Raw genomic sequence first — 23,657 nt, 5'->3', positions numbered from 1 at the left:
TGCGGTCGTGCCTATATTTACACTTAGCTCTATACAGTAGGATGTACATAGGTTGTAGGTTCGAATCACTATTGCAAACTAGCCTACAACTTCACGAGCAGATGGACAATAATGGGAAGCGAAATGGGATGACACCAATTTGAAGGTTGCAACGAGTATTATTTCAGTTTTTATATGAAATTATGTGCGTTTTGTTCGACGTGTTTAAATCATGCAAATATTATTCAAGATAGGCTGACTCCTTTTCTACGGAACGAGCTGTATGAGCCATCTCTTAAAACCTAACTTTACCCGTACTTTTACGGAGTTCACAAACATTTCATGACGAAATAATTCATGAGAAGAAAGTTCGGCTGTATATAATTTTGTTTCCTATTGCGGAAAGCTCTGACATTTTCTTTACATTATTCAGACGTGCATGTTTTTGCCGCAGTAACAATGCATAAGAAAAACGTCATCGTTTCTGCACACTGCTTCGGGTTATGCCACGCGGCACCTACGTTTGGCTAATGGTTCCATTTCGTTTGTCAATTGTGCTATTTAACGCTGTATGTACACTACTAGAATGTACAGAATAAAAGAAAAATCTACAGGCTCAGCAATAAAACGCACTGAGAATCGTGGCGTTTACATGGCTGCAAACAGCGCGTGGGGTCACATGTTGTTCCTGCATGGTTTCTTGTTTTCGCCACTATTTGAAACGCATGGAAGCTTCCGTCGAACTCTCGCCATGCGCGACTGATACGAAATCAGAAACGTAGATGGTTGAGCGAACGCTTTTCGTGCGCAGACACAAAGACGCTATGTATAAAAATCTAAAAATAACGAACACTTCAATTCCATCGAAACGCTTTCTCGGTATAGTTGACAGGTGTCATATGGGAGAGCATTCATGAGGGAAGTCCACCGGTTCACTAAAAGACTGAACGGGCGCCTCTTCGTGTCTGGCTTAGCATTCTAGAAGCTGTCAAAGCAGAAAAGAAAGCCGTTTCAGCGTGTCATAGAGGAAGCGGCAGACAAGCAGAGCAGGCGTGAAAAAGGGCGATTCAAACAGAGTGTGCGTGTAAAAATTGTGCACGATGGTTGCATTCCTGAAGTCGTCACCACTTGGCATTCTGCTATATCGGATGAAACCATGAGGAAGACGATCTTTTCCGTCATTCTGCTCGCCTTCTGCATTATCTGGCATTGTTCGGGTGAGTGGAGGAGCTTTTTTGCTGACCCTGATGGCCAGCACAAATTTAAAACACAGTTTATTGTTTCGCATGTCTGCTTATATAGCAACGCGCGGACTATAAGATAGCAGCGCTAAGTGCGTTGTTCACTACACAGCTCAAGAAGGGCCCACTGGGCAGAATTTGGAAGAAATATCTGGATAAAGTTAAGTTAGCATGCTGTTTAGGTCCTAGCTGATAAGGACGATGTTGCAATATGTGATCTTGTTTTTAGAGCATTTGTTTTAGGCGACGGGCGTGTGTGTCAGCGCAAAAATATTGGCCATATCATTGCAAGTCATTCTGCAGTTTTATTAGCAATAAGTTGTACAACAAATGGTAAAAATCGCCGTATTACCCATTGCATAAAGTAGAAAGTTTGGAGCCTTGCTGCGTGCACAAGAAAATTCTCTCCCACATCACTATTTACATTTATGCCGATTGCTCTACAACAAAAATTCGTTACAACGCGTTATTGTTACTGCAGTTTTTAGTGAATATTCACACATTTTTCTCAGGGAGCAGTGTGATGCACAAAAGTAAAATTTCTGCCCCACCTTCTGTTAAAAAATAATGCCACTGAATCTTTTTCTCGGTACTCTGCTGGTCTTTTTTTTTTTTTAATTTTAGGAAATATTGGTAATTCTAGTCCAGACACCGTTTTTCTCTGCAGCTCTTGAATATCTGTGAAGTTGGTTTTCATTTTACGAAAGAGTAGCCTTCAATATTTGTTTCAATCTGCCACAACAACTATAGGTACATTTTTTAATATAAGTAAAACGAAAGCTGCAAATATAGTGCTTACGACTTTAAAACAGTTATAAATAAAGTTAATGATTGTTTCTTTAAATCTGTTAAAGGATGCCTTTTAAAAAAGAGAAAAAGTCAGATGCTTAACTGAGTACTTGGTGCATCTAGTCACATTCTCACTCTACAGTAATCACTCTTATATCTTCAAGATTGAATATTTTTTTCTATATTGTATGATTTAAAGCTCGCTCTTCGCGTACAAGAGATAGAAGACAACTGTGGCGTGTTTTTGACCTCCTCGAATTTTCTGCGATTTTAACCGTGTGTTATCCTCAGTTTTCTGGTAATTTGCACCGAATTGCTTTTGCAGAAAAATTAAATTTAAAATACATAACTTTGTGACTTCAATCAAGTGATTTTTACGGCAAACTTGATTGCGTTACGTCATTGCATGCATGGCCGTCTATATTTGCTTACTTTGGCTTCCTTTTGTTCATTTTGAGCAAATATTCACTATAAGAATAAATTACAGCCGCCAGTTTAGGTAACTAACGGGCACATTAGAGGATTTCTGGGAATAATTTCGGAAGCCATTTATTGGTCGGTAGCGATGTCTCAGCCGGGTGGAAACCTAGCTACTGCATTATCTTGGAGTTCTAAGTTCTTTCTCTATTGTATTACTTTGTTGATATCTTAAAATAGTTCTTATACTGAAAAGCGCGACTCTCAAGAATCTAATGCGATTATAAAATCCAAATGCTTAAGAAGGCCCGGAGTTGCGCTTTGACATTGTCACCTATATGAACAGTAGCCGTTTTCAGCAGATATTTTAGTTGCGCCGTGTGCTTCGTAGAAGTGTAGAGAAGAGATCAGTATGATCGTTGCTACTCTTGACGGCCAGATGCTGTCACCACATGTTGGGTTCGTGCTTCGGAGCATTTCCGTAGCTGCATGATGCCCTGTACCATTCCAATTTTGGTTGACTATTTTAGGGGAACTCCTCTCGGTGTAGTAGATTCCTAATAAGAGAGAAAATAGTCATTGTCATCCACCCAAGAGCAGCCGTACGGCTACAAAGGAGAGCTATATAGTTTTTTCAGAAACTTCGTACCTAGTTGAAAGAAAAAAATCGACTTACTGAATAATTCTGAGCTTACCATCCGTTCTGCTGACCGTACTGGTTAGCTGAGTTGGTAGAGCAGCTGCCCCGGATAGGCGGTGGTCCTAGGTTCGATCCCCGGACAAGGATTAATTTTTCTTTAAGTACGAAGCTTCTGAGCAAACTGTATAGCTTTCCTTTGGAGCCGCAAGGCTGCGTTTAGGTGGATGACAGTGAGTAATTACTCCCTTATTACATCCCAATTTTGATAGCAGCAAGCATACTGCTGCTATCATCCTAAACGCTTTTCCTTTTAGCATGCCCATAAGTTCTGTTCAAGCTATTAGCTTCCATCTAGCCAACACTAACTTGGCTTTCCGCGTGTTGTCGGATCTTGCGCTATGCTTATGCCTCTCCAGGCGTTAGAATACAGGCGTGCTTTTTATTTGTGCGCTTTATATACACTAGGAATTAAATATTGACACTCAAATTAGGCACTTCAACACATACTCGAAACCACAGAAATAAGTTGGAATGCTTGAAACGAATGTTTTTATTGACTTTTCCCCGAAATATATAGAGCTTAAAGAAGAGCGGCAACTCACACTTTATTTTCGTGCATTTATATTCTAACACATACATAGATAAAGAATAGTATAATTGCAGGAAAGTAAGCAGTTTCAGAATGCGTTCAGGAAAAAATGATTATATTGGTACGAGGCACGTCGAGATATTAGGAGGCGATGGTACGTCGTAGCCGCAACAGTTCACCGTCAGGGACACACTCACAGGAGAACCAGACGTAGCTGCAGCGTCGTCTTTCTCCACTAGCCCAGCACTTCGTCATCGTCTCTTTCACTGCGTACCGTAACAATACCCCCCCCCCCCCCCCCCCCCCCCCCCCCCCCGCGGAAGAAGCACAGTCCCGGTGCGTAGACTACACAGGTGAGCGCGAGATATAAGGTTTGAGACGGGCGACATGCACTACTTCTGGATGATGGTTTGCCGGAGAGTGGCGGTTCACAGGGATAATCTCGTACGTCACGTCGGTAAGTTGCCGCAAGACCTGGTAAGGGCCCACGTAGCGGGGCAGAAGTTTCTCGCACATGCCTACACGTCGAGCAGGGAGCCAGAGGAGTACGAGGGAGCCAGGAGGGTAGTAGGCGTCACGGTGCTGGAGATCATAACGGTGCTTTTGAGAACGCTGGGACGCACGAAGCCGGTCTCGAGCAATATGACGGGCGGCATCAGCGCGGGCGATGGCATCAGAAGCGTAACTGCAGGAGGAATCGTCAAGAGGCAGTAAGGTGTCGAAGGGAAGTAAAGGGTCGCGGCCGAAGAGTAGATAAAAGGGAGAGTATCCGGCGGTATCATGTCGTGAGGAGTTATAAGCGAATGTTATGAAAGGTAAAGAGATGTCCCAGTCACGGTGATGGTCAGAAACATACATTGACATCATATCGGTCAGGGTACGATTAAGGCGCTCAGTAAGACCGTTCGATGGTAGGCCGTTGTGAAGTTGGGGCGCCTAGCGCATGAGCGCAGAAGGTCATTAACAACTTTAGAAAAGAAGCAGCGACCGCGATCGGTGAGTAGTTGACGAGGAGCACCATGAAGCAAGATGACGTCATGCAAAAGAAAGTCTGCAACGTCGGAGGCACAGCTGGTGGGGATAGCTCTGGTTATGGCATACTGGGTGGCGTAATCGGTCGCTGTGGGGATGTGGGGAATGGCCCGAGCAGGTCGAGACCAACTCGAGAAAAGGGCTCAGTTGGAACTGCGAGTGGTTGCAGGGGCCCACTAGGGTGAAGAGACGGGGTCTTGCTGCGCTGGCACAGCTCACAGGCGGCGACGTAACGACGAACAGAGCCGTAGAGGCCAGGCCAGTAGAATCGCCGTCGAACATTATCGTATGTGCGGGACACTCCTAGGTGCCCTGCTGTAGGAGCATCATGAAGGTGCGCAAGAACAGCAGAGCGTAGATTTGTCGGGACAACAAGCAAAAGGTCTACACCATCTGGGCGCATATTGCGTCGGTATAATGTGTTATTAGGCAGCACAAACATACTGATGGGCGGATCGGTGCTGTCGTTGCGCAGGGGATCAATAATGGGGCGCAGGGAAGGATCACGACTCTGTTCGACGCCGATGTGGAGAAAGTTCGAAATGGACAAAACGCAGTCGTCAGCAGTATTGTCAGGAAGTTCAGGAGGGTCAACGGGGTGGCGGGACAAGCAGTCGGCGTCTTGATGTAGGCGGCCTGACTTGCACACAACAGTAAACGTGTATTCTTGTAATCGCAAGGCCCAGCGACCTAAGCGGCCAGTAGAGTCCTCAAGTGATGACAACCAACACAAGGCATGATGGTCCGTCACTACGCTGAAGTGCCGCCCAAACAAATAAGGGCGGAATTTGGTCAACGCCCAAACAAGTGCAAGGCATTCGCGCTCCGTAATGGAATAATTGCGCTCGGACTGAGATAGAAGGCGGCTGGCATAGGCAATCACACGAGAGTGGCCGTGCTGGTACTGGGCAAGGATGGCGCCAATACCATGTCCGCTAGCGTCGGTTCGCAGTTCTTTAGGCGCAGACGGGTCGAAGTGCGCCAGTACAGGAGGAGCGGTGAGCGCGGAAATTAGCGTTGTGAAGGCCTGAGCTTGTTCATGGCTCCACGAGAAATTCACGTTTTTCTGCAAAAGGGAGGTAAGGGGACGTTCTAGGTCAGCGAAGTTCCGAATGAAGCGACGGAAGTAGGAGCAGAGCCCGAGAAAACTTCGCACATCACTTGTATTACGTGGTGTAGGGAACTCGCGGACTGCACGAACTTTATCAGGGTCGGGTTGCACACCATTTTCGTCAACCAAATGTCCCAGGATTTTGATCTGGCGGTGGCCGAAGCTGCATTTTTTTTGCGTTGAGTTGAAGACCGGCGCGGCGAAAGACTGCCAGTATCGTAGAAAGCCGTTCAAGGTGACTTGTGAACGTGGGAGAGAAAACGACAACGTCATCTAAGTAGCATAAGCACGTTGTCCACTTGAAGCCACGGAGAAGCGAGTCCATCATGCGCTCGAAGGTCGCAGGAGCGTTACAGAGGCCAAATGGCATGACCTTGAATTGGTATAGTCCGTCAGGGGTGACAAATGCGGTTTTCTCTCGATCCCGTTCGTCGACAGCTATTTGCCAGTAGCCGTAACGCATGTCGATCGAGGAAAAATAGCTGGCACCATGCAAGCAGTCGAGGGCGTCGTCAATTGTCGGGAGCGGATAAACGTCTTTTTTAGTGATCTGATTGAGGTGGCGGTAATCTACACAGAATCTCCAAGTTTGATCTTTCTCTTTGACTAAAACGACAGGAGACGCCCAGGGACTGCAGGAAGGCTCAATAATATTATTTGTCAACATCTTGTCGACCTCCTTCTGTATCACGTGGCGCTCAGCAAGAGAGACTCGATAAGGTCTTCTGTGAATAGGGCTGGCATCACCAGTATTGATGCGATGGGTAACGACAGATGCCTGGGCCAAAGGTCGGTCGGCAAAATCAAAAATGTCCATGTACGAAAGCAAAAGGTCGGAGAGAGCACCGGCTTGCTGAGGTGTCAAATCCGGTGCTATCATGGGAGTAAAAAGGGTCGAACGAGAAGCTGATACGGGGGGTTCAGACAGAGGCACAGGCTTGAGGGCAGAAACTTCGCAGTCAGCCAACGGAAGCAAGTTAGCGAGTGCAATGCCATGGGCAATACTTGGACAGAGCGGCTAAAGTTAAGGACGGGAAGATAGGTTCTGTTATCCGTGACGGTCAGGACAGTGTGGGGAAGTATGACGTTACGGTGGAGAACAACATCGGTGATTGGACAAGTGACGTATGTACCATCAGGAATAGCAGGAAACGGGGCCAAAGGAACATACATGGCAGCTTCGGGCGGTAGGCGAACAAACTCGACGGAGCAGAGGCGTGGCTTGATATCTGTGCGGTCGGAGCAGAAAGGCAGGTCTAAGCGAAGGAGGCCACTTGAACAATCAACCAGGGCAGAGTGAGCCGTTAAAAAGTCGATGCCGAGGATCACATCGTGAGGGCAGCGGTCGATTACAGTGAAGAGCACAGGGGTAGTTCGACCACAAATGTTCACGCGCGCAGTGCAAAGTCCCACGACGGCAGCGACGCCTCCATCGGCGACACGAACGGCTGATGAAGAGGCGGGTGTGACAACTTTTTGGAGTCGGCGGCGAAACGAAGAGCTGAGGACGGAAATTTGGGCATCAGTGTCAATGAGGGCGGTAAGAGGCACACCATCTACACAGATATCTAGAAGATTGCGGCGATGAGCGAGGGTCAGCAGAGGATTTTCGGGCCGGGTCGTCAATGCAGCTTCACCTCCGGGAGCTGCATTGATCAGTTTTCCGGGAGCGGGCCAGAGAAGTGAGGGGACGAGGAACGGTGAGGTAGGGGCGAGCGGGAACGGCGGGTCTGGGGAGAGGGCGATCGGCTGGACATGCGCGGGGATGGCGGGTTAAAGTCACGAGAGGGCATATCACGGAGAGAGGTTGGGTGTGGTCCGTGGGCAGTGCTGCGATCATGATAGTAGCGAGGTCGAGGTGGCGGAACCCAACGGCTGCGGCAATGGCGAGAAATGTGGCCGGCACGTGAGCAGTTGAAGCAGATGGGTCGGTTGTCGAAGGTCCGCCATTCTTCTGGGTTGCGGTAGCGTCGGGTAGATCCGGGGTATCACGTCGGGAAGGGCGCAGTCGGAGCCGCAGCAGCTACCACCGGAACGGTGGGCTGGACAGATGGCTGTGCGGACGGCTGACCAGAGCTGAGGCTTACGCTCGCATTAAGGCCCACGTTCGCGAATTCTTGGCGAACGACAGCTTGGATCAGTGCTATAGTAGCATCCGCCGGCTGAGGTGTGAATGCGACGGGGGCCATTGCCTCCAGCTCTCTGCGAACGATCCTGGTCAAGTTTGGCTCATGGGACGGCTGCTGCAATGTTGGCAGATCTTCGCACGAAGGCGTAGCAACTGTGTTTGGCAAGCGGTCGAAGCGGGGAGCAATACGACGATGTTTAGCTTGCTCAAACCGCCGGCATACCTCGAGGACGGAGTCGACCGTCGTACAATCTTTACAAAATAGAAGGTTAAAAGCGTCGTCAGCAATGTTCTTTAAGATGTGGCCCACCTTGTCACACTCGGCCATGGCGCTGTTCACTTTGCGACATAGAGCTAGTACGTCTTGTATGTACGACAGATATGATTCGGTCGACGACTGTGCTCGCGATGCCAGGTCCTTTTTAGCGCCGAGCTTGCGTCCGATTGGCTTGCCAAAGAGATCCCGAAGCTTCTCTTTGCACATGTCCCAAGATGTTAGATCTTCTTCGTGCGTCTCGAACCAGACGCGCGCCGTACCAGCCAGGTAGAAAATGACATTTGGAAGCATCAACGTTGCGTCCCATCGGTTGTGCTTACTGACTCGCTCGTACATAGCGAGCCAGTCTTCGACGTCGATGTCATGGGTGCCGCAAAAGGTTCCCGGATCACGAGGCTGCGCAACGACGACAGTGGGCGCTTTTTGTGCCGCTGTAGAGGTAGCTGCGTCGGACTGCATAGTGCTAGCACCAAGTTGGCGGCCACTACGGAGATCCAGCTTGTGGTATTGGTGTCTAACCCAGCAGCTCCACCAAGATGTTACGAGGCACGTCGAGATATTAGGGGGCGAGGGTACGTCATAGTCGCAACAGTTCACCGTCAGGGACACACTCACAGGAGAACCAGACGTAGCTGCAGCGTCGTCTTTCTCTACTAGCCCAGCACTTCGTCATCGTCTCTTTCACTGCGTACCGTAACAATATATTACATATATAGTAGAGTTGGTAGAAAACGCTGCATAAACCTGATTTGATATTGCTAAGTACAGCAATGATTCCTCCCGCACCGTTCACATTCTTTAGTGGTGAGTGCATCTAAACGAACACTTAGCCAACCTCTATGGTGTGGGCGAAGCAACCACTTCTCGATGGCATGCATCCTGAGCATTTTTCTTAAAAACTGCACCTTTCATTTTAGGAACGCAGCTTTGGTTTTATACCCATCACCGAGTGCTCGTCTCCAAACACACAGTGAGCACATAGCTCCCATCAATACGTAGTTAATATATAGAAGTGACAGGATTCCGTCTCACTTCAGGACATTGTCTACACGAGTGGAAACCAGGCATGCAGAAGGGAGGCTTCGCGCCTTCTTTTACAATTTCTGCAGGACACTGGCCTTGACTCTTCATGGTGACAGCTTAAACTTACTATGTTCTAGTGTGAGTGAATGTGTGCGTAGGTGGGGCGGCTTCTGAAGTAGCCTACGTTATACTGTGAGTGAACGTGTGTATAGTTGGTGGCAGCTGGAAGGAACTGTGTTTTTTGTTAGTGTGTATGTGCATAGATGGTGACTTCTGGAGTGGACAATGTTAGTCTGTGAGTAAATATGTGCGTAGTTGGTGACTGCTAGAGTGGAAAATGCGCTGGTATAAGTGACTCTGCGAATAGCGGGGCAAATTTCACAGATATTAGGACTTTTGTAACACGTAAGGGACGCTACGGTGGAGCAATTGCCGGCAGAATAAGGAAGGCTAATGACACCTGTAGCATACAACTCACCTCAACTCACTCCGTCTCACTTCAAGAATAAATGTGGGATGCATGGGCTTCAAAACAGTTTTTGCTTTAGTGATATGACGCTATTCGCTGCGAGATCGACCTAGAGGTGGCGCCAACGTCGGTCCTATAGTGGGGATCGGCAGCCGGACGCGCTCGCAGAAACGCACGCGGTGTATGTTTGCTTCCTAGTATACGTCGGGTTTGTTGGTGATGAAAAAGTGTCTTATGCAATGCAGTAGCGATTTAATGTTTAAAGTGTTCCAGCACTGCAGAAAACATATCCGCGGATTTCGCCAATGCAGCAGAAAAAGAAGATGCGTGGATATTAGAAAAACAATGCACGCAGCCACCCGTCTTTCAGATTTACTGGCATCGCTTTGCACGCTTTTTGCGTTGTACGACGCTCACAGGCATAATACTTGGGCGTGAACACGACATGTCTTATCGCGTTTTCAACAAAATGCTCGTGTTTTATACGAGTGAGACAGGCAAATTTAGTGTCAAGCCCACGGAGATACAAAGTTTGTGCTCTGACCTGCAGTGCTTTAGAATGTATCGAGGCAGCCTGGTTCACTATATCGTACTTGACTCGAGGATTAAGTGGGTTAAATGTAGCACTGCCAGCGTACTGCCAGGTGAGTTGCCGTAGACTGAGTGGGCAGGAACTCTGGCTAGACAACCAGGCACAAGTATTCACCAAAAATGAGATTTATGCCGACATGTATAGGAAACCTCGCCGCACATTAAAGCTGACTGCTCACGTGTAGAGCGGTGAGTGGATTGAGTTTGCGCGAGCTCATAACAAGGCGGATGCTTCCTGCGGCAGATAATCTGGTGTTGCACTGTGAAAAGACTAAGTAACTTCCTGAAACCGAGGAAAGTATAAGGAATCTAATGTGTGTATTGTTTATAAATGGTAAATAAGTAGTGTAATGTTTTTTTCAATGACAATGAATTTCACCATCTGACAGAACTTTTACACACTTGACAAAATTTAGGACTATCAGATTCATTTTCAGTAACGTTAAATTGCAAGTTACGAATAAGTAGCTGCGAAGACATCCTAAAAATTGCGCCTCGTCGCTGTCATGTTCTGGCAAGGAATTTTCAAGGCTGAAGATTTCTTTATCATTGTAATTATTGTTGAACAATGACTGGGGGGGGGGGGGGGGGAGGTTCTGTCGTTTACTTCCAAGACAGGTGCCGGATATAAAACTATCCTGAAAGAAATTGAGTTCATCTTATCATGTGACAATAAATATGTATTTATTCCCGAAATAAGCGCCGATTGTTAAGCCCGTATGAAGCTATTTTACTCCCCTTGTCAGCGACAACCAGTTTGCACAAAAGACAGCATAGACGAAAAGGGGTTCTAATGAATCTAATGGGCTGATGGTGTACATTAAACTATGCGTATTATGTAATATTTAGTATAAGAGGTTCTGCGAATATTTGTTTCTCAAACGTTCGAGCATTTATTTAAAGCGAAATGCGCTCATTACCACTGCTACGGATGCTCAGACTCCTTCAACAGAAAAAAAAGAAGAAATAAAATGAATCTTTGGGTTTAACCCGCCATGCGACATCGGCTATATGACGAATGATGTAGGGGCGGGCCTCGGTATCTTTGACCACGTGTGATTGTTTAAAGTGCAGTCCAATCCTACAGCCGAGGAGCGCCTTTCCAAACGGCCGGGATTGAACCCCCCGTTCTCGAAATCAGCTGTCCAGTGCCCTACCACTCAGACATCTCGACAGAGGTTCAACAGCAAAAAACAAAAAAGAAGTACTCAAACAACTCTATCGTGGATACAGAAGGCACAGAGTGGCTTCTTCAAACAGGATTTTGCTATGCTGCAGTCCGTGGTCGCATGTTTCCGTAGTTGCGGTATTCCAAACAGAAACGAGAGTAATAATTTTTGAGCGTTTGCATTAAGTTGTATTGACGGCAGCAGCCTGTTTTGCTTTGACACAGTGCCTAACGACAGCAGCGCTTCGTTTGAGACATCGATTGTCAAAGAATCCCAATAGCCGAGGACCGCGACTGATGATGTTCTTTCCAGCGTGACATACTCGATATGGACAAGTATTCAGGCGAAAGCCTTTATTGCCTCCTCGTTATCGTCAGCAAAAGTGTCACGCTTTTGCGGTGGCTCTGATTGGTCGAGACGGGATGATGTCATAGAGGTCTTGACCAATCACAGAGCACCCTCACAGTATGCGCGAATGCGCGCCTCATATGGTCATGTGCCAATCAATGATTAATCAATGAGCCTTTATTGCCTCCTCGTTATCGTCAGCAAAAGTGTCACGCTTTTGCGGTGGCTCTGATTGGTCGAGACGGGATGATGTCATAGAGGTCTTGACCAATCACAGAGCACCCTCACAGTATGCGCGAATGCGCGCCTCATATTGTCATGTGCCAATCAATGATTAATTAATGAGTGACTAATTAAAAATAATAATTGCCTAAATAATTACAAGAACGGCCTAATTAATATAATATTTGCTAAATAAGTGCCAGTTGCGCAATGAAATAATTATTTACTAATTAGTGATAGTTGCGTAAATAAATAATTGATTATAATTAATGCCGCGCATTCGGTAAAATCGCGTAGTAGAATGCAACACTGAGGCTTTCGCCTTTCAACACTAGTGGCCAAAGTGCCCTCGAATTTTTTTTTGTCATGGAGCGGGGGGTAATAGTTTGTTCATATTTGTTTTGCACGAGGCAGATATGTAAGCAAAAGCGCACAGGAACCGCGAAACAAACAAAACCCACTCTTGTACACGCCGCACGTGCGCACGTAAATTACTGGGGGCTGGCACGCGACGCGAACACGCATCCACATTGGGTAGGTTTCGCCGCTATGACGCTAGGTGGCGACTCTGCTCGATCTCGAGGCCAATAGCGTTAACAGCTTCTTTTGCGGCTCTATTTGTGGATCCTCGTCACGCACATGCAGATTTCTCCTGGATTTATTAGGAATACTTTAATTTGTGAATCTATTATCTAACATGTCTTATTAGCGGGAATACAAGTCAGATGGTTTTTCTAGGCTGCAAATCTACGGAGTAATGAGACGGTTGAGAGAGGAGGCACGAGCGGACATAGAAGGGTTACACGAATTAACTAGGCTCTGTACATCCGGGGCAGCGTGATTGGAAGGGGGGCAGAAAAATGGCAGAGGCGTAGCTTGGTTAAGCCCGGTAGATTGCGAAAACAATACCCATGGCTACGCACAGGTTCAGCTAATGTTCGGCTGGTGGTGGTGCTTATGGATATGCTTGTTATGGTTAGACTGTGGTGGTTATACAATGATTCACTCTGGATACGACATGGATACGCTGTTCCTCCGTCTCTGTAGCTCGCTGCTGTCTCTTACGCTCATTGCGTCGAGCTTCCCTAGCGGTAGGTGGCATCGTCGAAGCAAATGTTGAACTGCCGGCGGAGGCACCGCCACTACTCGCAGACGGCGCGAGATGGTCGTCCAGCTCTTCGGCGTGACGTCACAACACCTGTTGCGCTCCTGGCGGACAGCGCGGAAGTTAGGCCGCCGGTGGTGGCACCGCCACTACTCGCAGACGGCGCGAGATGGTCGCCCAGCTCTTTAGCTTGACGTCATAACACCTGTTGCGCTCCTGGCGGACAGCGCGGGAGTTAGGCCGCCGGTGGTGGCACCGCCACTGCTCGCAGACGGCGCGAGATGGTCGCCCAGCTCTTCGGCGTGGCGTCACACAGAGGTCACGCCAAAGGTCAATGGTGGCACCGCCACGGTACGGCAAAGGCTTGAAAGTGCAAGTAGTATTGCTTTCGCAATAAAAGGACAAGTTATACGGTTTGGTTCGGCTGTGGGTTCCGGACATTGAGGGGGAGGGGGCGGAGGCCACAAGACAACACCGAAATGTTTAGACATTTTTGTTACCGCTCTTTACCTCTGAAGGTGTGCTTTCCGGCATAAAGCCCGGAATTCAGACGGCTTGCATAGGGAAGGGTGTTAAATGAAAAGAAGGATGCATCGCCTTCAAAGGGTTCTCCAACGTTGAGTTTGAATGGATGAGACTGTGATATAGTTCAAGATTTGTTCTGGAAGAACTTTGAAACGAGTCCGTTGAACTAGAAATAGATACTTGAGCAACGTTGAAATTTCGGCTCGTTTGTTCATACTTCGGAGCAATATGCAAAACGTCAAGGAACCAGGAACGAGTAGACACACACAGCGCTAACTTTCAAAGACTCTATCCTCCTGAGACGCGGCTATGGGGACTTGTCCAATATATTGGACACTAAGTAATCAGACAGTACTCATATGCCAAGGCATTCATACTCATAAAACCCTGCTGTCCAATATATTGGACACTTGCTGGCGCCATCTATGGAACATAGATAAAAACGCATCGTTCAAGTTCCCGCCAAAACATTTCAAAATGGCAGCAATGAGCGGCGCGGCGTTTTATGGCACCTGTCGGCGAAGTAAGTACTGTTTCTCGTATTTCTCCCTACTTTCAGAGCATATCTTTGATTTTATGTTAAAGGTAATACAACAGCTAATGCGCAGAATCAAAAATTTAAACTGTTCAAGCTCTTACTTTCATTCACTCGTCCTTTGATTTCGCGTGTCCATTGTGTTGGACGCTGGGACTCACCCCGGTCATTTTGACCGCGCTTTTGCAACGGCCTTGTTATGAATAGCAGACGAGTACTGCTGGTATTAAGCGGCTTGCGGACGAAATCGCCTCAATTGTTTCTGTTGGAGACCGGCCTCGTGTGTCTGATGAGACAGGTGACGCAATTTTATAATTTTATAATTTATAATTTTATTTATAAAATATAATTTATAAATGATAAAATTATAAATTTATAATTTTATAATGTTATAATATGAGAACAAAGTTCTTTTGTACCAAAAGCCGGCTTTTCTTCTGCATCACAAAGGACAGAGGATGTTTTGAAATTGCCCACAGAAAGTAAAGAAGCGAGCGAAAATTTTTTTTTTTGAGCAGAGGAAGGCTCGCTTTTACGTTGTTTTTCACCACTTAACCTTTGAAGTTAATAAAAAAATTTGCACACGAGTTTGAAAGCAGTATCTGCGGCATGTAAATACATGCGCGCTTGGTGAAAAAAGAACGAGTAGAATCTCAGTATCCAATATATTGGACATCGCACTGAGCCGAAACTATCAGGGCTATTGAAAAACCATTTAACATTTTTCGCCTTCATAACCCTACTGGGAATGAAGGTAGGCAACCTCTTCTTTTGACAGTCTGACGGAAGGAGTGCTTACACAAACGCTTCCTAAATCTGACTATCTTTTCCGCTCTTTTCGAAGTGCTTCCATGGATTCTTCTATTACTGTCTCGCTCATTGCCGTGGCCACATGCCTTGCCAGGACTCTTTCGTTCTGTATTCAGAACGAAATCTTGCCGGAAGTCGTCATAAAGCTATTCGGTGGCTTCTTTCCTTCCGCTGGTCACATTGCAAGAGTGTGCAAGATCATAAAAGCTGAGTATACAAAAGACAAGCTTGGCTCTACAGACAACTCTTGGCTGCTCAGCTGTTCACCTTTGTGCCGCTTCGGAAGCTACTCACCGTCTTCAGGAATTCCTCCTCATCGCTGCTCGTACCACGTAGCTTATCTGGACAACACAGCTGCACCAGCTTCCAAATGGTGTCAAGCTGAAACCGCAGTCGGCAAAGCACCAAGTTCATGCCTTAGTATCAGCGGACCTAACGCCTGTCGAGAGACAGGCGTTAGGTCCTCTTCCTAGGGCCAAAATTCGCTGTTTAGCCTAAGCGCTCGCCACCGGAACTGCTCTCCTTAGTGCACAGCATAACACGGCATGCACCCCCCCCCCGCCCCCCCCCCCCTCCTACCCCCCTCGTGAGCATGATCGCTGCATTTCGGAATGCGTCGACGTTCTTCCCACTCCAAGTCAACCCCATCCAGAAACTGGTCAAGCGCGTCCAGACCTTCCTCGAGGAGAGCGACTAAACGGTTATTCCTGGCGGTAAAGAATGTGGTTTTGCGATTCTATCATCTGAACTCTATAAGTCAAAAGCTGATAGGGCTGTGTTTTCTGCGTTTGCTTGCCATGAATGCATTAAGGTAGCTACAGTCAAGAGGCAAGCGATAAAACTATGTAACAAGTTCAACCTGTGTAGTCTCCCTAAGAGCATCTCAGACGCTAAACAAGACTTCCTTCATGTATTTTTCAGTGCAAAAACTCATAAGCCGGAGAGGCCATTTCAACCTATCATGTCTAAACAAGGTTCTTGGCAAAGACAGGTGTCATGGTTCTTGCAATGTAAGCACAGCCTGTTTAAGATAGAAGACCCGTTTTAGTAAAAACAATTTAGCGAAGTCGTTGCTTTTCTGCTGTCGGGAAAATGTGATAGCCTTCGCGCTTTTTCTGTCGATATCAAAAACCACTACTTTTCCCTGCCTCATGATCTGTTACTTACATTTATCGAAGTTTGCACTTACCAGTTTGGAAACGTGGCTTATCAAAACTCAGCAGGTATTATTTACGCTTGCAGTTTTTTAGAACTTTTATCCTTTTATCTCCGCTCCACCTTTAACATGGGGAATGATAAGCCTCATCTTCAGAAAGAAGGGATTTGTATCAGCTCCTGCATTGCCCGCATCTGAAGTGACCTTTTTTAGCCAATCTTAACAACTCCGTTATGGAGAAATTAGACAACATGCAGGTAGCCAAAGGTTTAAGTTTTTAGATTTGTTGACAATTTCTTAATTTTTATTGACGGTGACTATGATTCCGTACAATCTCAGGCTTTTGACACACTAACTATGCTCAGACAAAGTTTTGAAGTGCTTGTTCGAAGTTTTGCACTGCATTCTAATGACAACCTGATATTTCTCGTCATTAGCATCACCTTTAACCAATAACATACCTGCTGAGCATACAAACATCGTAATAACAAGCCCCTCTTGCCCTTCAATCGCATCCACTCCAAACTGATCAAAAGAGCGATACCAAATCTTTGCCTTCAAATTTCCCTTTGAAAATCCTGTCCGCACTTGATGTATCTAAGTGTGAAACAACAGTGCATAAGGCAATCGCATGCCGGCTATCCTGGTCACCTTCTCATTTCGCTAGCGGAAAGTGCTCGAAAAGCTTAACACTGAGACTAGCTCATACTCTTGCCTGGGTGTCCTTGAGTCAAAAGAAAAAATTGTCAGCAATTTCATATTTGCATACAATTCCTCACAGTCTAAAGCGCATTGCAAAACGGATAGATGTGTCAGGGCGTTTTTACTCCCCTGAAAACGTAAACAGCCTCTGCAAGATAAACAAAGGTGTTCGTCCTGTCTCCAATCAGTGAACTAAAAACAGCGAACGTCGTTTGTTGAATGCAAGGGTGGTGTGGCGGAGCAGGTTCTGGTCTCATGTGGACGACAGTATGTAGGACAAACAGGTCGATGCCTTAATGACCACCTTCGTGAGCATAATCGCCATTTCAGTAATAAAAATGAACAAGGCGGTCAAACATTGCAACACATATACAAACTGCAGGCTATTTATTGCTCGACAATTGTTTTTTAGTTTGCAAAAATGAGGACTAGCGCCCCCGTGAAATTACTGAGGCGTAAAAGATAGCCAGAAGAGGAAGTGTTTGTGCAAGCACGGCTTCCGCAAGAGTCGCAAAAAAAAGAAAGGGATTGCCAATCTACGTTCCCGTTGATTATCGCATACTTTTGCATGACACGGCAATTATGCTTGTATAAACTGTTGTGCATTTGTATCCAATAAATTTGTTGAAAGTTAGTGCTGTGTGTGTCTACTCGTTCTTGGTTCCTTGTCTTTTTGAGCTATTGCTTCGAAGTATGAACCAACGAACCCAAATTTCAACATTGTTGAGTATTCTGCTTGGTATGAAAGAGTATATGGAGATATGAAACCGATGTGGGAGACCATGACTGTGAATTGAGGCAAGAAATACATAAAGAAGGATGTTACCATATGCCTTTTTGATGTCCGTCATGGCCACAGTGCGGGAAAGATGAATCTTGGGAGAATGTCAGGTTAGTGACTCTTAAGCCAGAACAGAAAGACCGTCTTTCGTTCCAATTTGGGTAGAAACCCCTTTCAGATTCTGGATAACAGCAATCAATTCCAGCCATCTTCATAGGCGAGCTGAACAAATTGTTCACAAATCGTGCAGATGGTAGCATACGGGAAATAGGAATGTGGACCGATACATAAACATGCGGATGACTTTAATTGGGTGTTGCCAGAACAATGAAATACTTAACCTCTTTCGAAATTTTTCCTGAATGCCGCTCATCGTTGAAAGATTCAAGCCTGTAGTGTAATCCGTTCGATGTTGTCAAAAAAAGACTCAGGTATGCCATCGTGTCCGTTAACAGTGGTAGTTTAGAGACGATCTACGGAGGCCGGCAGTTATGCTATGTAACACCTAAAATAACCTAATCAGTGGCTTAAGCCAATGATGCTGGATGAGTGGTTGAATGCAGCAATGAGACAGAAAAAACTGTCTAGCTGCTAAGTGAACAAATTATGCCTCAACCTCATTTAGACCGATGGGAATGCTTTCGGTGTTATCAGCTACTTTAGAAGGGCGTTACACAGCGTGAACCATTTGGCGAATATTTCCCTCTCGTAGAGGGGGGGGGGGGGCTAGCACGATGATCAGCGTTGCTTGCGAAGTCGTTCTTAGCGCTGCGCAAATGTAGTACCCAGAAGAAAAGCGATAAGAGTTAAGTGTCATCAGGATTACAAAAAAACTGACAGGATCGACTGCCTAGAAAGTAGGCAGAGAGGAAGAGAGGTGCGGTATAGATAAATATTCCTGTATATGGGATATACGAAGACTGGGGAAGGGGAAAATATTTCAGAAGGAAACACATAAAAAGGTAAGACTAGTATTGTTTCTTTCTCTAAGTTTATGCGTCCCCGTTATTATCTGGTATTTAGTACTGCCGCAAACCTTAATGTGCTCATAGGCTCCTTACAACTATACGATCACGTCAATTCCTTTAACTTTTCACAAGAGAAAGTACCGGTGCTGTCAGTTTTAGTGATATTTCAAACTTTGCAGAAGGAGCTCGCAAGAAGTGTGCTAGGCTCGTCAGGCAGAAAAAGTGAGTGTCTCCTGTCTTGCATGGCTTGGTTTGATTTCTGGTGTTTAACGTCCCAAATCTACTAAAGCTATGAGAGACGCCGTAAATTTCGACGACCTGGGTGCTTCAACTTGCACTGACATCTTACATAATATGGGCGCCCTGCGTTTCGTCTGCATAGGAAAGTGGCCGCCGTGGTCGGTAGTCGATCCAGCATCCTTGAGAACAGTAGTCAAGCATCCTAACCACTCCACCACCGCAGCGGAACTCGTGTCATTATGTATGTATGTATGTATGTATGTATGTATGTATGTATGTATGTATGTATGTATGTATGTATGTATGTATGTATGTATGTATGTATGTATGTATGTATGTATGTATGTATGTATGTATGTATGTATGTATGTATGTATGTATGTATGTATCTATGTATGTATGTATGTATGTATGTATGTATGTATGTATGTATGTATGTATGTATGTATGTATGTATGTATGTATGTATGTATGTATGTATGTATGTATGTATGTATGTATGTATGTATGTATGTATGTATGTATGTATGTATGTATGTATGTATGTATGTATGTATGTATGTATGTATGTATGTATGTATGTATGTATGTATGTATGTATGTATGTATGTATGTATGTATGTATGTATGTATGTATGTATGTATGTATGTATGTATGTATGTATGTATGTATGTATGTATGTATGTATGTATGTATGTATGTATGTATGTATGTATGTATGTATGTATGTACTATCATACTACATATATACTTATGCTGGTGCGGCATCGCAGAAGTAATTTCAAATTTATTTTGGTATTACTCATGTGTTTGCTATATCTTTTTAAACAGGCTCTCTGGTCACATTATGTCCTGCCGTTACACATGTGCGGGATTCTCCCTGACATTTCAGCACGAAGAAGATGGAACACCTTGCTGGGTGCGTAAACAGCTTTTTTCATTGATGGTCAGCAAGAAAATAGCTCTTTCCATCTGATGCGAAATCAATAAATTTTCTTAATACGCACGCCTATTATATCTCTCCCACCACATCATTCTACACGCAACGTACCACATCGGAGGGCCGGACTCTATAATCGCTGTGGAAAGAGGCAGCTGGAGAAAGGCAGAATATTGCGCAAAAAGCATTTTTATTAAATTTTCGCGGGGATTTGGCGCATGTATTAAATACAGCCCATAATTACATCCTGTAGGTGAACGACTTAGTGGGCTGAGCATACACCGGAGTGGCGCGATTGGATCTCAGGTGAACAATGTATCTAATGATAACACAATGTGTACAATTTTTTCCTGGAATGTGCAACATTTTTTTTTTAAATTTTGAAAATGAGTATTAACCCCCTTTGTGTGTGTGCGTGTGTGTGTGTCTGTGTGTGCGGATGGGGGTGTCTGTTGCCAGGGCAGCACATGCTCTGGGGTAAATGTGTTGCGAGGATCGAGAGACATGAAGGATACGGTCACTTTGAAGCAGATGTGCACCAACTTAGCCTTTTCTGAAAACATGAATTCCTCTTCGTTCTACGTGTATTATAGTTTCTGATTCAACGAAACAATAAAGACCAAAGAAGCTAACTAGCCCATTCTGATTTGATGCGATGTGACTGCATTCTTATTTCGGTAGTTTTTTGTTTCATGGGCCCTTTGAATGCTGGCGCTGCGGGAAAAGTTAGTGCTAAAATGCGAGAATCTGTTGTCTTGAGAAGAAAGTAAGCTCAATATCCATGCCTTCTTTTTGTTGCTTTCAGTCTAGGGAGACTTCTGGGAGGGGCGTATGTCAGCAAGGATTCTGCAGGCCTGAAAATAAATGAGGAGATTGAATAGCACACAGCGAATAGCGCCCTCGTCAGCGGAATGCCCCAGCTGAAGACATCAGTGCTCCAGAATAAGCTACCAGGGGTTTAAATCGCTGCACTACATTTGCAGTGTGTTTGCAGGATTGATCCTCTGTTATGTGCAAATGTGGTTGACATATAATGTAAGCAATAAATGAATAGCTCTACTGAGCAATACTGACTCGCAAGGACAGTGAAGTTAACGTGGAGGGCCGTCTAAACAAAACAAAAAAAAAAACCTTATAGAGAATTCTTAGCTTCAGAATCTAATGGTGCGCAAGGTATTTTATGTGAAATTTTACTCCCTCCGGAAGCAATGACTGGTGGTTACGTTGACCGCAGCTATTCGTGAAATGGAGATGCAATGCACCAGCATCAATGCATGTTCCATAGCACAATGAAAGCATACTGGCCCTTCTTGGGAATTTCAACTTACCGTATAGAAAATGGCAAAGCAATATTGCTTTTTTTGCTTTATGTAATTATGTTTGCCTTTGACATGTTACAAGCTGTCAACCAGCCTAAACATGTTAAAAGAAGTGAGTTTACCCTACTTGATCTCTACCAAAAAATTTCGGTCAGCAATCATTTGATATTCGCTATGGAATCGAGTACCCTTAAATAATCAAGGTTATTACATGAGGCATACTTTATTACCTAACTTAGCATAAGGTTAGTTTGAAAAACTAAGTAATCCCAGTCGTCACAAGAGAGTTACGGTGTGGGTTTGACAGTGAACCTGTTGGGACAACAAATATTTCTGCAATAAATTCAGAATTTTTCGTCGTTACAACAGAAAGTACTTCAGATCTACAAACCGCTGAAAAGTACCACTAAAAAAACTGAAGAATTATTGGTAAGAACTACCAAACTGCAGAAATTTCTGACGTTTACGACAGAATTGCTGAATATTTTAGCATACTTTTGAGTTCTGCATTTTGTCCACTGGTATTATTCAAGGATATATATGCAGTTGTTACCTTAACGCTTCCAACAATTTCGAAAAGCCGATAGTACTTAATCACGGTGAGACTTGCCTAAAGAAAATTCCAAAATCTGTGACGCCTTCATTAAACATGTATACAAAGGAAGCCAATAGCCACTGGCACAAGGGGCATAAGTGGTTTTACTGAAGTTGATTAGTGTAACATAAGAATGTCAATTTATATGGATAATATTGCGAAGAACTGATAGGAAAGTCGAAGAAAATACAAGAACTTGCCGTAAGTGGGAACTGTGGTTCCTTCAATGGCTCCAACGTTCTGATTCAGCAGCCCAGTTGGGCGTCGTCCCTGCAAATTCTGACAACAGATGTTGCCTGTCCATTCTTCGTTTGCGAGTAGCGAGAACCCACAGCATAGAAGTTTTTCCTCGCAGGTTCCTCACGCTCAACATCGAGATCCACAGAACGCTCAGATGGATATTCGTTATGTTTCAGTCAGAGAATTTATACTGGGAGGTAACGTCCTCTTTATCTTCAGCCTGCTGGCCGTGATTGCGGTTTAAAAACAACCTGGGTTCCAATAATGAATCAATCGTAGCTGGTAAGGGCGTAAATGCGGACCCTTCTCTTTCTGCTGCATGGATGCGCTTGCAAACGAGTGCTTATATGAATCCAGTCTTGGCGTACCTTGTGTACCCTGAGACTAGATGGCATGGTAGGTGCAGTCATTGTGTGGCCAGTGGGATTTTCGAACACATATTATGAAAATGGCCACATTGTTCGGGGGTCGGAGAAAATACATCTAGTAGAGAAAGCTGGGAGACCCTACTGCGAGGCCAACACCCTACGCTCGAGCGGAACGTCATTCACCTGGCCTTTAGCCAGGTTCAGCTGCTATAGGCCAAGGCCTGCCAGGCAGCCATACCAATATACAAACAACAACAGGCTGCTTCATGACGGGTTAAAGGACAGGTTACAAATACAGGCGTATGAAGTCCAGTGTCTGGTAAATGAAACAAAACTGAAGTTTTTGAGCTCACAGAAAAGTGATAACCTGGTGCAAACTTCACAGGTTATCCGACAGCGCCCTGCCGGTGTTGCAACTCACTGCAGTAGACATGGGCGTGCTACCACAGTAGAACTAAAGCACTGTCACATTAGCCTCACAATAGACACCTGAATGCGTCAGGTAATGCACTATGCGGTCCATTCGAGAGCCACTCCCTCCTGCGTAATATGTATGTGGCGTATTGACGATCCCCTAAAAAAGGCATCCTCACCCAGAACAATAAGCTGTGCATCAAGAAAACACCACATTAACACCGCTAGCTTGGCCATGAGAGGCTGCATGAATCGAAGCGGTGCCTGCAGATGCGATGCCACCGTTGCGGTTCTCCAAAAAAACAACCCGATCGTGAACTTCAGGAGCCTCTCAAATGCTGTATGTGATGTGGCTACTCTCGAGAAGGTCACCAAGAACGCCGGCGCAGCCAAGCGGTGGAGCATGCGCCACTACGCATTCTTCCAGCACATACTTTCTCGTCCCTGGCTGACCACAATGGACACATCTGTCATCCTGTAAAACCCGTCATCTTCTCAGGCGGTCTTTTGTGGGAAGAACTCCCGACGCGATGAGCCAGCGGAGATCTGTTACCGCATAGGGCAGCACGGCATAGTAAACTATCCTTCCATGTTGAACTGGAGAGAACTGCTGGGTGAGGGCTAGGTAGGAGCGTGCTCAGCGAGAGTGCCTCGCACAATCGCGACGCAGTCGTCTTTTAATACTCACCTGTGAAAGCTTCCTCTGAGTGGACATTTGTATGGATGTAACATAGAAAGTCATAGAAGCCTCGGCAGCAGGGCCATTGTTGCCGAGGCTACGAGGTACGAGCACCGACGCATTACAAAACAAGGGATTGACCCACGTAGTACATCTGGATTATAAGCATGTGCGCCCCTTTCATGTATAGCAGACCACAAAATGTTACGAGGTAGGGCATGTTTCAACTACCCTGACCTCGCTAAAATTGAAGA

At 45.6% G+C, this 23,657-nt stretch overlaps 1 long non-coding RNA gene across 1 annotated transcript; it reads left to right on the top strand.

Moving 5' to 3' along the window:
* Window positions 1-1,016: 1,016 nt before the first annotated feature.
* LOC146195765 (uncharacterized) lies at window positions 1,017-20,845 on the top strand. Its single transcript, XR_014705591.1, has 4 exons — window positions 1,017-1,196; window positions 18,787-18,829; window positions 19,680-19,767; window positions 20,594-20,845. It is a non-coding gene; the product is annotated as an uncharacterized LOC146195765 (long non-coding RNA).
* The last annotated feature ends 2,812 nt before the right edge of the window (window positions 20,846-23,657 follow it).

This window comes from Amblyomma maculatum, chromosome 3 (genome assembly GCF_055883805.1).
Source record: "Amblyomma maculatum isolate TAMU_Amacu chromosome 3, ASM5588380v1, whole genome shotgun sequence".
Taxonomy (NCBI): domain Eukaryota; kingdom Metazoa; phylum Arthropoda; class Arachnida; order Ixodida; family Ixodidae; genus Amblyomma; species Amblyomma maculatum.
The sequence above is the reverse complement of the archived record's forward strand: the minus strand, read 5'-3'. Positions and strand labels throughout refer to the sequence as shown.